Raw genomic sequence first — 16,131 nt, 5'->3', positions numbered from 1 at the left:
GACCTTAGGTCACCGATATCAAAATTCCGAGATATACAAATTGCACATACTGGTACCCTAACTAAAACCTGAAGAGAAGAAATTGATCGGACAAAAACTCTAGCTCTGGCGTGATTGCAAACTTTTCTGAGGTAGGGTCACCAAACCGCCTCTGGTGACCTGACCTGAGGTCAGATCAACTCAAAATTTTCAGACATGTTGCGGAGAAGCCTTTTAGGAAAAGTCAGAAATTTGAGCTTCCTAGCTCAACGCGTTTGGGAGAAATAACCAAAAAACCTCAGGGGGGCTCCTGAGGCCCCCCCCCCCCGCCAGGAATAGGGTTAAGCACATCCGCTTATTTCACCACAGCTACCATCCTCTGATTCACAGTGAAAATAGTTAACACCATTTGCAAAGCAGTCCAGTATGAAGGCGTGCAAAACTGATAATTGTCTGTCTGAATCGATGCCTACATTTTCGCATTTGTTTCACAGTTTCCGGGTGTTCTGTCACTGGTTCTGCAACCACAGTTACTTCGGTAACGTGATTCTGGTGTGCATCTTAGTGTCGTCAGCCATGCTGGCAGCCGAGGATCCCATCCAGACCAGCGACAACTCCAGCCGAAATAGGGTCAGTAGGAGAGGAGAGACGACGGTCCTTATGCTGTTTGCACTTGCTAGAACTCTGATGTTGAATATATTTGCATAATATAACCGCAAAAAAACGATAAACTAGTTCGGACCGAGTCTGATATGGGTTTCACCAATTGATATCCCGTCGCTATTTTCAGATTTTGAATAACTTTGATGTCTTCTTCACGACTGTGTTCACGCTGGAGATCGGCTTCAAGGTGATCGCCTACGGGTTTATCCTGCACCCGGGCTCCTTTTGTCGGTCGGCCTTCAATCTGCTCGATCTGCTGGTGGTGGCCGTCTCACTCATATCGTTTGCCTCGTCGTAAGTCCACTGCCATTTATTTTCAAACAACTTTTTGAATCATCCATGGTGTGATGATTTTTTAGGTGACATCAGCGACCAAGCAAACATGTAATGCATCCGTACTGAACGTTTCTACACTCCTCCACTGGAATCAGCGATGCTACCTTGCTTGGTAGGCTGTACCGCAATACAGCGCTGCCGCGCGGTACAGCCTGTATTCACAGTGGCCGTGAAAACACCTTCCTTAACCAGAGGCTTTGACAAATGACAAGCGATCTTAGTTTCCATGTAAAGTAGTGAAGCTACCTGAAGTTGGGCTGCAATGAATTGTAACGTAATATTGAGACATCACACTTAAATGTTTGCAGTCTTATCTGAAGTGCCGACGAATTATTTACATGAACAGGCAGCTTATTAGAAAGTAGTAACTAATATTCCCTGTCGAGTTGCATAAAGATAATCTGTTTGAGGTAGCAGCATCTCATATTTCATTGCCATTACTTCAGAGCCGATGCCATCTCCGTGGTGAAGATTCTCCGTGTGGCCCGAGTCCTGCGACCCTCAGGGCCATCAACAGGGCGAAAGGACTCAAGGTAAGCATTTTCCGTTATCTCGGTAAAATTGCATAAATATTTTAGTCACATAGGAGCTCAAGTCGAAAGACTTTGGTTCCGAAAACATTCAATATTCTATATTTCAGTCTAATTCGACATGCAACTCAAAATGTTAGTGTTTGGCTCCCCTTCTATGTAGCGATGAACTTATCAGCAGACACATGCCACTGATGAGAGTCTGAGACGAGCCGAGTATAACCTAACAAATGCCGTCTCTGTTCCCAGCACGTGGTTCAATGCGTCATCGTGGCCATCAAGACCATCTGGAACATTATGCTGGTCACGTGTCTGCTCGAGTTCATGTTTGCCGTTATCGGCGTACAGCTGTTCAAGGGGAAGTTCTTCACCTGTAGCGACACGTCTAAAATCACCGAGGACGAATGCAAGTGAGTGGTCTACTGAAGAGCTGTGATAGGTGATTACTGACTGGAATGGATTTGAAGGTATTTAACGGAACTGGGTGGAATTCAGGTAAATTATAAAGTAACAATAGGTACAAATAAGAGACTGGTAGCTTGAAGCTAGCGTTAAGCCTAAGCATTTTTTTTCGTAACAATTGTGAACATGAACCTCACATTTTACCAAAAACATTCGCCTGACTGCGTCTAGCGGCCTCGGTGATCACCAGTGAGGGTTGATGACTCTAAGCAGGTGTGTCTCGCTCGCAGGGGCTCCTTCGTCACTCACGTGGAGGGAGACGCCTCCAAGCCCACGGTGGAGGAACGGGAGTGGACGAGATCAGACTTCCACTTCGACGACGTCGGAAAGGCCATGCTCACCCTCTTCACCGTCTCTACCTTCGAGGGTTGGCCGAAGTACGCAGGACTGGGATAAGGAGCCTTGATTCCTTAACCTGTGTGTGTGTGTGTTTTTTTTTTTTGTTTTACGCGTAACTGTGCCAAAATCTAAACCACTTTCATAGGCGCCTTAAAACTTCATTATCAAGTCGTCCTTACCCTACAATTATCATAATTATTTTTTCCCGGCACACGTATCCCTTCGAATGAATGCTGTAAATGCTGATTAGCACTCCTATTTTCCAGTCTTCTGTACACCTCGATCGACTCCCATACGGAGGATATGGGTCCCGTCTACAACTACCGACCCATGGTGGCCGTCTACTACTTCATCTATATCATCATCATTGCCTTCTTCATGGTCAATATCTTCGTCGGTTTCGTGATCGTCACATTCCAGAGCGAGGGAGAGCAGGAGTATAAAAACATCGATTTGGACAAAAACCAGGTAAGCTTGGAAGGTTCATTTAGATTAAAAAAAAATAATCTGTAAAACGTTGATTGTTTCATTACGAGCATTCGAGTGGGCCATTGGCAACCATTGAAATTTTAAACAACAGTTTGAAAATATCAAAAAGTACAATGTACAAAATGAATTCAGCCTTAACGTTAAAATGTCAGCCAAAGACTGTTCAGCTTACTTATGACGCCTCCTCATGCCAGAGGAACTGCATGGAGTTCGCGCTGAAGGCTCGCCCGGTGCGTCGCTACATCCCCAAGCACCGTCTCCAGTACCGCGTGTGGTGGTTCGTCACCTCACAGCCCTTCGAGTACTTCATATTCGTACTCATCCTCTGTAATACCATCACACTCGCCATGGGCTTTTACGGCCAGCCAGCCGCGTACACCAAGGCGCTCGACATCCTCAACTACATCTTCTCGTCAGCCTTCGCCATCGAGTGTGTGCTCAAGCTGCTGGCTTTCCGGTTTAAGGTATGCTAGAGATTCCATGCGTATGGAAGAGATTTATGATCTTGTGGTTAGGAACTGGGAAGGGCTTACACTTAAAGTCTTACAGCAGAAAAAAAACTTATCTATTTGTTAACGTCGTACAGGTGGCAAAGAAATATGATAACGATACCTTTGACATCAAAGTGAGTCTACATTTATTGAATAAAACGGCACAGTTTGGACTTAAAGGGACTATCCCACCTTCTAAAATGTTGTTAAAACCAGTTAAATTGTGCCCGACTTTATAGATTGGATGACCAGGAACACGGTTCTGGCATTTATTTTTCATTAAACATCTTAGGCTTCCCATATTCCAAACACAAACTTTCAAATATGTGACGTCACAGCCCAAAATTACCTTCTTCCCCAGGCCACATTACTGTCATAAAGCTGATTCTTTTTACTCTGTAGGCACCACAACAAAGTTCAGACCAAGTTTTAAGCGATTTTTCAACGAACAAACCCATTTAAATCAGAATGACTAAACGAGGTGACGTCACACTAACGGTCGCTCCATGCTGAAGATAGGGCCTTGTACAAGGCCCATTTTCAAATGAAGGGAACGAATTTCTTCAACACCAAGAGGCCGCGGGGGTTGCAACCTAGATAGATAGTGGTTTCTGAACCTCGCCGCAAACTTGGCTATCTCAACTCAAACCCCATGTTAAAGGTGGGATAGTCCCTTCTGGGATAATTCTTCTGTCCTTCAGGGGCATCGGTCGGACTTTGCAAGATTAATTTGATATTGATGTTAAATTATGTCATTCCTCAGAGCAAGAGAAACATGATCACCTTATTCAGCTTCTCACACCTTTAGATATTTGATCTCCTCTTCGCAGAACTACTTCAGCGACCCATGGAACGTGTTCGACTTCATCATTGTCTTGGGGTCCTTCATTGACATCTTTCTCGGTTTGGTGATGGTAAGTTACCAAAGAAATCAGTAACGTTGTACCATGACTGTTGTGTTGTCGCACATAACTAAAAAGGCATCGAATTCACCGACTGCGTAGATCTAACTTGTGATGAATGGCGTTCCTCATTACATCGCATCATTCCAAATCATGTATGTATATTCATGTTCCAAAGTCTAACCCGATGAACGTTTTACAGCAACAAGAAACACAGATGATCAGCATCAACTTCTTCCGGCTGTTCCGAGTAATGCGTCTGGTGAAGCTGCTCTCGCGCGGCGAGGGCATCCGTACGCTGCTCTGGACCTTCATCAAGTCGTTCCAGGCGTTGCCGTACGTCGCACTGCTCATCGTCATGCTCTTCTTCATCTACGCTGTGGTCGGCATGCAGGTACGGTGCGAGGCGCGAGCTCATTCAGACTGACTCAGAGTCAGCTACGTGCTGGTGACTCAGAGTCAGCTATGTATTGGTGGTCGAAAGAACCACCGGAGGTCTATAGCCCTGCAGTACCACCTAGACATTCGTTACACTTCAGTTTTCATATCTAAACGAGCATGCGATGATTGTCACCACATCGATGTGTAATCACCACATCCCTTTCATTCCAGGTGTTTGGTAAAATCGCGATCGACGACGACACGGCGATAGACCGTAACAACAACTTCCAGACGTTTCCGCAGGCCGTGCTGGTGCTGTTCCGCTCGGCCACAGGTCAGTAGTTAGTCCGCCTGGACTGACGGATGAATGGGGAGCTGTGGCTAGCAGATAAACTCAACACCAACAAGAACATGAATTCATTATCATAGATAATTATAAAAGATAGTTAAACCTAAAACTAAATTGCAAATGAAGTTCAATGTGTCCATACTGAAACATGATATGTGTTTTTTTTTTAGGCGAGGCGTGGCAGGAGATTATGCTGGCGTGCGTGGATGGCGAGTGCGACCCTAAGGTCCCAGACGGAAAAGGCGGGTGTGGCACCGTGTTCGCCATACCTTACTTCGTCAGCTTCTACGTGCTCTGTTCGTTCTTGGTAAGCGATTAATAACTACAGTTAGCGAAGAAAAAAGACGAGGCATTTGGACACCTCATCAAGGAACATCCGTGTATTTACCATTTATCGGCTCCCGAAATTGCAGGCCATTATTTTACCTTTTTCATATTTTATTCGTATATTATTGTATTTCATTTTATAAACACCTTATGTCATAAGTGATTACATTTGTTAATCTTCCACAGGTCATCAACCTGTTTGTGGCCGTCATCATGGACAACTTTGACTACCTGACGCGCGACTGGTCCATCCTGGGCCCTCACCACCTGGACGAGTTTGTGCGGCTCTGGTCCGAGTATGACCCCGACGCCAAGGGACGAATAAAACACGTCGACGTCGTCACCCTGCTGCGGAAAATCTCTCCGCCGCTCGGCTTCGGCAAACTGTGTCCGCACCGCGTGGCGTGCAAAAGACTCGTGTCGATGAACATGCCTCTGAACGCGGACGGTACGGTGATGTTTAACGCCACACTGTTCGCCGTGGTGAGGACATCACTGAGGATAAAAACCGACGGCAACATTGACGACATGAACGCCGAGCTGCGCGCCATCATCAAGAAAGTGTGGAAGCGGACGTCTCCGACGCTGCTGGATCAGGTGGTCCCGCCCCCAGGCGGTGAGGGTGGTAAGGAGCCGCGTGCCGTGAGCAGGTGCCGTCCGTGTGCCGCCAACTCACCGCACGCGCTGCTCTGCCGTGACGCGCCGGCACTAACTCACCCGCACGCACTAACACACAATCGGAGCGACTGGATGCTACACGGCCATGTGATTGTACACTGCCCTCCTTTATCATTCAACGTGCGATTATAAGTTACAATGCACTTAATCACCAATGAATCACCCAAGACTTTGGAATGGCACGGCAACTATCATTTTGCCTTGTGCGTCTAACGATTTATTTGAGTCTAACTTTTTTGGTGTGACTAATACTGTGTAAGCATCATATGGTTTACCTATCAACCACTTCATAAAATTAACACAATAAACTGAACGTTTTGTTCTGCTGATAACATCAAAACCACATCTATGATTTGAAAACTGGACAAATAAAAGGGTCAAGAAGGAGGGACGCATCAAATAGGCAAGGTTCAAACAACGTTTCCGAAGGCTTATATCTAAAGTGGGCTACCAGATGGTTAACTTAGAACTGATCTTTACGTCATTTCGGCGGTAACGTCCATTAAAGTGTCCCAGCTTAAATCGTGTGTGATTAAAGTAACTTGAAGCAAAATAATGTTCTCCCGACTGTCATAACCCGCGCCCCGTAGGGCTACCGGCGGACCCTACCACCCGTAGGGGGGGGGGCCGTTTCGGCCCCCCCCCCTAAGATCTCGGAAAGTTACCGGCCGATTTTCAAAATTCAAACGGCGTTCGATAGCCCCACCTGGGAACTACCTTGTGACCAAATTTCATTGACCTAGGTCAAACCGATGACGTCACAGGTCAGGTCAAAGGTCAGGTTTTCACCGTTCACAGGCAATTCAAGAAATGTGCTGTGAAAGCGAGTAAATTGGTAATTTATTGAAAACCATCGATGGTACATTGTTCGTCAAATACATACTTTGCTATCTGAGGTCACTGATACCAGGTCAGGTCACAGCGAGGTCAGGTCACCGGGGGTCACAATATGAATGTGTCGTGTGATACATGTTTTATGGTCCATTTTACATGACAAATGCGATTATGTGGGTTAGGCAGCCTTTGGGGCCAGCCTAGGTCACGTTTTGGTGAAGGTCAGGTCAAGGTCAGGTCAAATTAGGTCAAATTTCAAAGTTGATATTTTTGCATATAATGGGTATCGATTCGATGCAGCTCGTCACGGGGAGTCTAATGGTGGTCTTCGTTTTGCTCTACGAGTTCTAGAATTGCCAAAAATTGAGTTTGAAAATTTGACGTCATCATTTTTGAAGTTTTTTCGCTATAACTTGGCCAAAAAACGAGGTATCGATCTGAAATTTGGTATGTAGATAGAAGACGGTAGGCACTATCACATATATTCCGTTTTTTTCGAAACTCAAAAAACTTTTTGGATTTTTTGGCGAATATATCCAAAAAATGCTTTTTTGATTTTTGGGGGTCAAAACTCAAAAATTTCAAAAATTCGAGATAGCAGTTTTGTAGCCCTGTCAATTCTACACCTTTTATGTCTTGATCATTTTTCTGTATCTTCAAAGCTGTAGTCCTGACAGGTCTACTCGCGAAGGTCTTTTTTCGGTCGAAAATGACAGAACATGACGTCACTCTGACGTCATTTGTGGCCAACCTATCATAGCCTCTGGAAAAATTTTTGGTAACAATGTGTAAAATTGATGCCCGGAGGGGTCCTGAAAGTTTGGTGGCGATATCTCCAGCCGTTTAGGAGATATCGACCGAAAAGGACAGGGGGGGGGCCGTTTCGGCCCCCCCCTACGGGGCGCGGGATAAGTCGCATTAGCTGTTTCCGGTCCACGTAGCCTGAAACTGAGTGTGATGAACACCTCCCCAGTGGACGACGACGTGACCGTGGGCAAATTCTACGCCACCTTCCTCATACAAGACTACTTCAGGAAGTTTAAAAAGAAGAAAAAGGACGAGACGCAACCAGAAGACGGAGATGAAGACTCAACAACCGTCACGTTACAGGTAATCATCGATACATAATCATTGGTTTGTAGGGCTGGACATTATGAACCCTGGCCAGAATGAATGCTCCCCGGTTTGTAGTATCTCCTCGGCCTTATAAGTGTAGTATGTACATCGTTGAGTTCAGCGGAAAACATTTGCCGTACGTTATTATCAGTGGAGAATATATTATGTAAGGTATTGGCTGGTGTGAATCTGTCCTGGCTGGTGTGAATCTGTCCTTTGCGAACTTTGTGCTCAAAACGTGAGCCTTTCATCGTAGTCATTAACGTGACTACTGTATCTTTATACCCACTGATTGACTGTTGCTGAAGCTTGACCATGTTTTGCGGCCACAGGCGGGCCTGAGAACGCTGCACGAGGCGGGGCCCGAGCTGAAGCGGGCCATCTCTGGTAACCTGGACCAGATGGTGGCTGACGACACTCCCACACATCGGGTGAGCTATTGAACAGTTAGCGACACATTCCTAACCACTGAGTGAGCTATGTCCACATATGCAGCACTCCCGTCCACTGAGTAAGACGAGGGAGTTTAGCGGATCGAGTAAGACGAGTGTAGGTGAAGGGTTTGAAGTTCAATGTCTGGAGGAAGTTTTATTTGGAAACTACACAGGCCTTTGGCTCAGTTTTAACATGTCTTCAAGCATTTCAACCCATCTGTCTGGGCCTAAATGACCTCCGCTGTGACCTGCAGAGAAACCACGTGCTGTTCGGCCGAGTGTGGTCCAGTTTTCGGCGACACAACAGCCAACCACACGGAGGAAGGACCATCCGGAACGCGGCGCACGCTCACGTAAGCAGTTTTCCTCGCCCGGCACGCCAATAGGAGCGAGTGGGATAGATTACATAGAGGCTCTCCCTGCAGTCCAGTCGACGGTCACACAGCTAACAGATCTTTGAGACCTGAGCACTGAGGAGTGAGGGTAATTGCGGTGATGCATAGCAATATCAACCAATGACAGATCTGCAGATGCAGAACAAATAATACATACCTACTATGTAATATGCTTTCTATATGCTAGTCGAGCACCGATGGCAACCACCTTAGCGCTCATGGAGCTTCAAATGCCGCAAAGAAACGCTGGACTTTCATGTTTTCTGTAATGTTGTCTCAATTCTCGACTGATTTTGATTCTTCGACACTTATAATCCTGAAAAAAAATAACCATTTCACTTCAGTCTGACAAAACTGTGCTGATTTATGTAAACCGGTGCCAATAACCATTCGAAAAGCGCAAGCACGCTCTAATTTTTGGGAATGATGGATGTAATTGGGTATGGCAGGTAAAGTACCTACTCGAGTTCTTACTTCAAGACTTCAGCAGGTTTCTTTTTCGAAATAAACTTTTTTTTTGCTAATCACTTTCGCACGATGGGTCGTTTCAGGATGATTTTGTCGTGCCGCGGATACGCGTAAGTATCGAGCTGCTACTGGTTGGTCAGTTTTCGACGTCGACTGCAATCCATTACATTTTGTCGACAGTAGTTGACAGCATACACAGAAAATGCACTTTTTGACGTGCATGGGTTTTCAGCAGAAGCACACGTGTGGCTTTGGTAGTATGACACTGCTTACTGGTTCACTAGTTTGAAGGCACTTTAGCACATTATGCTCGTACAATTAGATACTGCGGCTGTAATCGCGATAGTCTGGGAACTTCGATTCTGCCGAGAGGCTTGGGATAGTTGTTTTATACACAATCGGTAGCTGTAGCTAGTTTGATTAGGCTTTTCTGTTCCACCTTTTTGAAGTAGCGCCACGGCAGCAAGTTGAACCAGTGTCGCCGCAACTCGCGGTTGTAGCGGATGGCGTAAAGCATGCTCGACGCCATGGCAAAGTAGCACTCAGCTGTGTTTTAGACTCGAAATGGCTAACAACAACACATTTCAGCTCGCCAACTTAACGAAGGGACGGAGACCAAATGCACTTTTCTTCGAATATGTTGTTGTGTTGAGTGCTAGTTGAGTGCAGCTGAAGACACCAGTCTCAGTTTGTTTTTCCTTTCTCTCATTTTTATTCTGTTTATTTCTCTTACACCAGCACCCGCTCTCACTGACCACTGATCCCATGTGTCTGACCTCTGACCCCGACCCCTGCCCGGCCAGGTGACGAACGGAAGGCATCGTCCTCTGAGCGGCGGAGGTAGCTCAGACTTCTCCGGCACACCGGAGGACATCCCAATGCAGGCTTTCAACCCCAGCGGCAGGTGAGCGACCAAAGAAATAGCCTGTAAAACTAAACGGATCATTCAGACCACCCAGCCGCTATGCTGAAACTGATATGCAGACGCTGAGGGTGAAGACAGCTTTATAAGATTTGTTTGAAACTAAGTTGCGGTTTTCTTGAAGCCTATACGTAAATCAGTCATGAAGAGATTATTGAAGGATGTATTCATAAATGAGCATTAAACGTAACCGCGCCTTTTGATTTCTTTTATTTATTCGCCATTACTGTTTTCCAGAAAATCTGCCATGTTTTTGAGTCCTAACGATGGTAAGCTCGGTTTGCGTGTGCTCATTGACTCGATGATTTTTACGTCCGCCGTAAAGCACAATACATTATACACACCCGCACTATGAAACCATTTTCAATATTCTATCACATCCCATCTAACGCGTTCCGCTTTGCTTTGTAACATCTTCGAACTAATGCCGCTGACCCACTCGCACTAACGCTTCCTCCGTCGCCGAGTGTCCTCTCGTGTCCTCTCGTGTGCGGAGGACCGACTGCTGTGTGTTCCGCGGTGCGCAGGCGCGGCAGCAGCCGCAGCCTGCCTAGCGTAGAGGACGCCTGCGACAGAGAGCCGGCCGAGACGCCGGCGGCGCGGCGGCGGCGGCTGGCGCAGTGCGGCCGCTCGCCCTCCTCGCCGGCTGCCCCCGGCACCATAGGTCGGTGGGGTGAGCGGTGGCTCAGGTCAGACGGTTTCTCTCCGTTCTGGCTCCAAATGTCGTTCTTGTCCATCCGGCTCCGGGCACGACTCTGCGGCTGTAGTGGGATGTCTATTGCCCAGTAAAAAGATGGTCATGTCTTGCTATGTTTCCGGCAGGTGATTGGACGCATTTTCTCATATATCCGGTTTTCAAGGCAGGCTTTTGCGGCTTTCCCTGTGGCATGTCAGCGCCTCTGAACTCGGAAGGTGACGCAGCCGACTATGATTTGTGAAGCAATGCATGGTGGTTCTTGGCTTGTCAACCGGCCTTTCTCTTCACGCATGAACTTTTCTCATTTTCTGGACGTGTGATTATTAGGTAAAACATTCATGTAAGTACCAAATAGCAATGTGGTGCCCCGGGATGAGTTGTGGACTGCGTTAGCAATGCATTGAACAAAAGAGGACCGTCAGGAAATCTCTTTTTAGTTAGCTGCCGATAGTGGCGAACAAGCATGTCTCGAAACAGCTAAGTTTCGTCGCAATAGGCATGCACATCAAGCTTTTTGCAGCTTGCAAGCAGCCTCCCATTTCTATCCTTCCTCTTGCAGTCTTGTGCCCAAATATTCTAAAAAGTTTCGTCACGGAAATTTTGCTCGCTCCTTCCCGATTCCGGCATGGGCTAAAGGTGGGCGCATAATGGTTTTCTAGCTTCAGTTGGCAGAAAAGTACTCGCTGGACGATAAAATGCGCGTGCTAAATGTACAATGATATATGCCGGTTTAATGACCCGTGAGACGTCCAAAGAACTTCCTCAGTAGCGCCAAATCGAGAACCTTATGTCTGTATGTCGGACTGTCAGTAGCCAATGGGATGTTCCAGTTACACTGTCCGTATGTCAGACTGTTTGTGATCGGTGACCTTTGATCTCAGTTCCAGCCCGGGTGACCGGTGACCTTTGACCTCAGTGCCAGCCCGGGTGACCTGTGACCTTTGACCTCAGTTCCAGCCCGGGTGACCTGTGACCTCTGACCTCAGTTCCAGCCCGGGTGACCGGTGGTGACGTGGCAGCCGTCCACCCGTCACAGCGGCGCGTCGGACAGTCGCGTTCAGTCCCGACCAGCCCGCAGCAACCGGCCGACCGACCCGACCGGCCGCTCCAGGGTCTGATCGGCTCCGCCGAGAACCTGGTCGGGCAGGTAGGCGACATCGGACCGTCTCTATGGCATGATTACGCATACCGGCTCAGATTTGCAAGTAAAACGGATTACAATTAGGAAAAGGGCACCAGGAATCAATGCAACGTTTTCACTGGATTGTTTGTTTGTTTGTTTATTGAATAATCACCAACGGGCTTGCACCCAATGACAGGTGAAGTCGGACAGTAAAAGTACCTATATTGTGATTATATTGTGATTATATTATATTATATTGTGATTGTGATTAACAAATAATCACAAAAAGGTTCAAATTGATTTTATGCCTTGTTTAAATGTAGTCCTACGTGCAGTAGGCCTGCCTGCCACCAGGGCTGCGGAGTCGATGGATTTTCGGCGACTCCGACTCCGACTCCGACTCCGGCTTTCAAAAACCAGCTCCGACTCCGACTCCGACTCCGGGCAGAATTGTCGACTCCGACCGACTCCAACTCCCGACTCCGACTCCGCAGACCTAGCAGGGCTGCGGAGTCGACAGATTTTCGGTGACTCCGACTCCGACTCCGGCTCGGGTTTCTAAAATCGACTCCGACTCCGACTCCGACTCCGGTCACAACTGTCGACTCCGACCGACTCCGACTCCGACTCCGACTCCGACTCCGCAGCCCTGCCTGCCACCACTAAAATAGTTCACTTTGGCGCTTTCCGTCTTGTGTACTTCGTGGATTTGATATATCTCTCTGATTAATCACGTCATATGTTGTGTGTTCGCCAGGCACTGGCCGACCAGGGCCTGGGGGCCTACTGTGACGCCCAGTTTGTGCAGACCACGCGGCGGGAGATGCAGGAGGCCATGGAGCTCACTTCTGACCAGTTCGAGCGAGCCGCGCACGCGCTGCTCACCCGGTCCCAGACGCCGCCGCGGTAGTGCGCCGCCCCCGCCCCCGCCGCCGCCCCCGGACTACACTCCCGCTCAAGTGCCTGCCGCTTACTACGGCTGGTCTGCGCCGCCTGCCGCTGTTGCTGCGTGACTGATGGAGGTGTGGTCCCAGACTGGGTGCTGCGAGCCGTACCTGCCCCGCGCCGCGAGGTTTCAGCGCCTGGCGGACTCTCAGGCGGCACGAGATGGAAGTCTCCGGAGACTACCGCCGCGCCGCTCGCGCTCGGCCCGGACGCGCCGCACGTACCGTACCAGGAACATGTCTTTCCCGCCGGCTGCGCCCCCTGAGACGGACTGTGGGACGCACAGCGGTCGCCTGCCGACCTCATCCGCCGCCTCCCGCTAAAGTGCCTGGGGCGCACTGCGCCGCCAGCGTCCATCGTTTTCGCGTGCCTGTCACTGATGCGCCCAATACGTCACACGCGGTCGATTCCGGCACACCTCGGCTATTGTGAGCCTCACCCCGCAGTGGACAAGTTTTCCGCCTACCGCCGCGCCGGCGACGTGAATGTCACGGGACACTGGGGAGAGGTGACCCGGAAAAGCACAAATCAGGCCGAGAGGTCGCTTCGAGTGTTAGCGTTTGTTTCTGCCGTGTGTGATACGGGAAGGTTTGATGTGACCTATCGAGTTTGTACATTTTGCGTTTTTCAATATGTACTCGCCCTGAGTTGCACTGAAGAACGATTCAGTCGCTTGTTGAGGACGATTGAGAACACTTCGCCTTGTCAAACGCCAGTTATTAGCTCGTAAGGTGGGCTGGGACATCTTATACGCTCATTGTTGGCGGGGTATGTATATATTCATACATTAGGATACGAATACGTGTAGCATGTATTCACCTGCATAACCCATCTGCAAGCGGTGCCAAAGCGCAGAGCGGGCGTGTGCGGACCGCTCGCCGCCGGGCGGGCCCGCCGCACGCGCGCGTCGCTCGGCGCTGGCGGGCGCTCCGCGGACGGGCGCTGTGATATATCGGGCGGAATACTCAACTCCGTGCGTACCGAGCGAGTGGGTGTCGCGCCACGACCGATCCCAAATCAAAACACGGCTCGACGGAGGTCGGTAGGAGGCCGGGTCGTCGCTAACACGACTCTCCGCCGCCGCCATCGGCCGCGCGACCGGTGGGCGCAAACTGTGCGTGTGAGAGTGTCAGTTTCCAACTTTCTGTGAGGAGCTCTTTACCGTGATGACACAATACATATGCTCTCAGAGATCTAGCTCTTTTAAATCTGGTTCTGATTCGTTTGGGAGGTGGACTGTCCCGTTAGGACCGCCTCCGAAACGGTCATCCCGGAGAAGATCTATGGATCCTGGAGCGGTCCCAGCCTCATCCACCAGTAGTCAGGTGGGGTAACCGCCAGCCCTGCCCGGACAGGGAGAGTGAAGGGGATGTGGATGGGTTTGTCTTGAGGATGGTGAAGACGGATGAAAGCACTGTTATATGTACACTGATCGGCCCAATCGCTGAGCTGCGCTGCCCGCCTGGCCAAGCCGCGACGGAATGTCTGCGGCAGCCCCACCTGTCGGATCTCGGCCGCTGCCAACACGGCTCTTGCGTAGCTGTTCATTGCCCCGAGACGCGGCACCTAGACCTCTTTCCACAGTCACCAGCCCTTCCAACGCACGATTCACCACCAGACGGGTACGGTTGCCCGCACGACAGTTCACATATTCAGCTTGATGAGATTAAATATGGAAGTGGAAGCGGGAACCTTTGGGAGACCATGGCATTTCGATAATTCTAGCCCTCAGTCACGTATGTCCGGAATTGTTATAGAAGACATAATTGAACACCAGCTATTACTTTATTTAATGGGAGCTTTCGAAAGCTATGCAGCTTTCTTCGTCAGCCTTGGTACAAAAATTAAATAAAGTAATAGCTGGTGTTCAATTATGTCTTCTATAACTATGCAACCGTCCCAGCTAAATAACAACATTTACAATGTCCGGAATTGAATTCCTGGACATCCTACTTGTGCTGCAGTCGGCTGCCACACATTTCACTGTTACTTTACTCATAACATCCGCCCATCCTGACCTTAGTCCGTCAGTCCATCCAACCTAGGTACTCGTCCAGCCGCCGTCCGTCACCTACTTGCAAGGTTTAAACCGCCTTGCGGCAATATAGAGTAGGCAATGTTTACATAGCTTTGCCTACTTGATACCTATTGCCGCCGCTAGATGACACGACGGTTCAGCGCCTGAAGGTATGCTGTACAGTGGCGTATCCAAGGGGGGACCCTGGGGGTCCTAGGATCCCCCCTGGAGCCTAGAAAAAGTTTTTTTTTTTATAACACGGAAAAAATTGAAATGACTTCAAGGGCCCTTTTGACCACTTCCCATTTTATTCGCTAAAAGTATTGTAGAACTCTTTTGAGGATTATTAGAGGACACATTTAGGCCAATGAGGGACCTTGTGAAGTATACAGAGGGCCCTCTCAGGTACACAGAGGGCCCTTTCAGGCACACAAAGGGCCCTCTCAGGCACACAGAGGCCCCTCTCAGGCACACAAAGGCCCTCTGAGACACACAAAGGGCCCTCTCGCACAGACGGTCCTCTGAGACTCACAGAGGGCCCTTCCAGGCAGACAGAGGGCCCTCTCAGGCACACAGAGGGCCCTCTCAGGTACACAGAGGGCCCTCTCAGGTACACAGAGGGCCCTCTCAGGCACACAGAGGACCCTCTCAGGCTCACAGAGGGCCCTCTCAGGCACACATAGGGCCCTCTCAGGCACACAGAGGGCCCTCTCAGGCACACGGAGGGCCCTCTCAGGTACATAGAGGTCCCTCTCAGGCACACAGAGGGCCCTCTCAGGCTCACAGAGGGCCCTCTCAGGCACACAGAGGTCCTCTCAGGCACGCAGAGGGCCCTCTCAGGCACACATAGGGCCTTCTCAGGCACACAGAGGGCCCTCTCAGGCAAACAGATGGCCCTCTCAGGTACACAGAGGGCCCTTTCAGGCACATAGAGGGCGCTCTCAGGTACACAGAGGGTCCTCTTAGACACACAGAGGGCCCTCTCAGGCAAACAGAGGGCCCTCTCAGGTAAACAGAGGGCCCTTTCAGGCACACAGAGGGCCCTCTCAGGCTCACAGAGGGCCCTCTCAGGCACACATAGGGCCCTCTCAGGCACACAGAGGGCCCTTTCAGGCACACAGAGGGCCCTCTCAGGCTTACAGAGGGCCCTCTCAGGCACACAGAGGGCCCTCTCAGGCTCACAGAGGGCCCTCTCAGGCACACATAGGGCTCACTCAGGCACACAGAGGGTTCTCTGAGACACACAGAGGGTCC

The 16,131-nt window shown here is 49.5% G+C and overlaps 1 pseudogene; it reads left to right on the top strand.

The window, feature by feature from the left end:
* The first annotated feature begins 412 nt into the window (after positions 1–412).
* LOC122387950 lies at positions 413–14,053 on the top strand (annotated as a pseudogene).
* Positions 14,054–16,131: the final 2,078 nt, after the last annotated feature.

This window comes from Amphibalanus amphitrite, unplaced genomic scaffold (genome assembly GCF_019059575.1).
Source record: "Amphibalanus amphitrite isolate SeventyFive unplaced genomic scaffold, NRLGWU_Aamphi_draft 000303F_arrow, whole genome shotgun sequence".
NCBI lineage: Eukaryota > Metazoa > Arthropoda > Thecostraca > Balanomorpha > Balanidae > Amphibalanus > Amphibalanus amphitrite.
This window is presented reverse-complemented; position numbering and strand designations above follow the sequence as displayed.